Genomic DNA, 2,442 nt, shown 5'->3' with positions numbered 1-2,442 from the left:
CAGTATGGATTACGTCTCAATATAAAGAAGACAAAAATCCTCACAATTGGATCTATGAGCAGCATCACAATAAATAGAGAGAAGATTGAGGTTGTCAAAGAATTCACGTTGCTTGGTTCTACAATCAATGCCAACGTGAGCAGCAGTCAGGACATTAGACGACGTGTAGCATTGGGAAAGTCAACTGCGAAGGAACTGTATCAAGTTCTGAGGAGCAAGTATATTTCCTTGAGGACTAAGGTGCACCTGACACAAGCCATGATATTTCCAGTCACCTCGTATGCATGTGAGAGCTGGACAATGAATAAGGAGGACCGAAAGAGTTGATGCTTTTGAGTTGTGGTGCTGGCGAGAATGCTAAAGTATCATTGACTGCTAAAAGAACTAACAGATATGTCTTGGAGGAAGTGCAGCTGGAATGCTCCTTGGAAGCAAGAATGGCCAGAATTCGTCTCACCTATTTTGGTCATGTTGTCAGAAGGGACCATTCCCTGGAGAAAGATGTCATGCTTGGTGGGGTGGAGAGTCGACGAAAGAGAGGGAGGCCTTCAAGGAGATGGATTGACACGGTGGCTGCGATGATGGGCTCAAGTATAGCAGGGATTGTGGGGCTGGCACGGGATAGGGCAGTTTTTCGTTCTGCTGTGCATGGGGTCGTTATGAGTCATAAATGACTCGACGGCACTTAACAACAACAACAACAACAAATGGATATCGAGCTTAGTCAGCACCATTTATTAAACAGACAATGTCTTCCCCATTTAATGGATTTTAACTCTTTCTCAAACATCAGCTGATTATAAATTGATGGATCTATTTCTGGGTTCTCAATTTTATTCCATTGGCCTATGTGTCTGTCATTATACTAATACCAGACAATTTTGACTATTGTGGTGTATAGTGGGCTTTGAGATCAGGCAGTGCGACACCACTTATTTTGTTGTTCTTCAATATTGTTTTGCTTTATCGAGCTCTTTTCTTTCCATATAAAATTAGTGACTGGTTTTTCCATTGCCTTAAAGAATGTTGATGGGATCTGGATTGGGATTGCATTGAATGTGTTGATTGCTTTGGGTAGGATTTACATTTTCACAATGTTCATTCTTCCTATCCATGAGCATGGTATATTCTCCCACATATGTAGAACGTTTATGGTTTCTTGAAATAGCCTTTTATAGTTTTCTTAGTACAGGTCTTTTGTGCCCCTGGTAATATTTATTCCCAAGTATTTTATTTTTTTGGGTAGCTATTATAAATGGTGTTGATTTCCTAATTTCTTTTTCAGCAATGTCTTTGCTGATGTAGAGGAATTTGGATGTCGATCTTGTATCCTGTCATTATACTCAATCTCTAAATAAGTTCCAGTAGATTTTTCACTGAGTCACTTAGTTTTCTAGGTATAGGATCATATCATCAGCAAATAAGGATAGTTTGACTTCTTCCTTACCAATCTGAATGCCTTTGATTTCCCTTTCTTGCCTTATGGCCTGGCTAAGTCTTCCAGTACAATGTTGAATAGAAGTGGTGATAGCAGGCATCCTTGTCTGGTTCTTGTTCACAAGAGGATTATTTCAGTCTCTTTCCAATGAGAATAACGTTGGATGTTTGTTTTGCATATATGCCCTTTATTGTATTGAGGAATGTCCCTTCTATTCTTATTTTGGTGAGAGTTGTGATCAAGAATGGATGGTGGATTTATCAAATGCTTTTTCTGCATCAATTGATATGATCATGTGGTTCTTTTCCTTTGTTTTATTTATGTGGTAAATGATGTTGATAGTTTTTCTAATGTTGAATTATACTTGCATAGCTGATATGCACCGCACTTGGTCATAATGCATTATTTTCTTGATATGTTGTTGAAGTCTATTGGCTAGGATTTTGTTGAAGATTTTTGCATCTATATTCATGAGGGTATGGTCTGTAGCTTTCCTTTTGAGTGATGTCTTTGCCTGCTTTTGGTATCAAGATTATGCTTGCTTCATAAAATGAATTTGGAAGGATTCCATCCTTCTTTACATTTTGGGATAGTTTGAGTAGGATTGTTGTCGGTTCTTCACTGAATGTTTGGTAGACTTGTGCGGTGAAACTGTCTGGGCCAGGACTTTTTTTCATTGGTAGTTTTTTTATAACCTGTTCAATTTTTCTTTGCTTATGGATCTGTTCAACTTTTCCACCTCAGTCTATGTTTGTTTCGGTAAGTGGTTGTTGTTGTTGTTGTTAAGTGCCGTCGAGTTGTTTCCAACTCATAGCGACCCCATGCACAGCAGAATGAAACACTGTCTGATCCCGCGCCAGCCCCACAATCCTGCTATACTTGAGCCCATCATTCCAGCCACCATGTCACATCTCGTTGAAGGCCTCCCCCTCTTTCGTTGACCCTCCACCCTACCAAGCATGACATCCTTCTCCAGGGAATGGACCCTTATGACAACTTGACCA

Source organism: Orycteropus afer, unplaced genomic scaffold (assembly GCF_000298275.1).
Source record: "Orycteropus afer afer isolate SDZICR_OR568_19922 unplaced genomic scaffold, OryAfe1.0 scaffold00025, whole genome shotgun sequence".
Lineage (NCBI taxonomy): Eukaryota > Metazoa > Chordata > Mammalia > Tubulidentata > Orycteropodidae > Orycteropus > Orycteropus afer.
The sequence above is the reverse complement of the archived record's forward strand: the minus strand, read 5'-3'. Positions refer to the sequence as shown.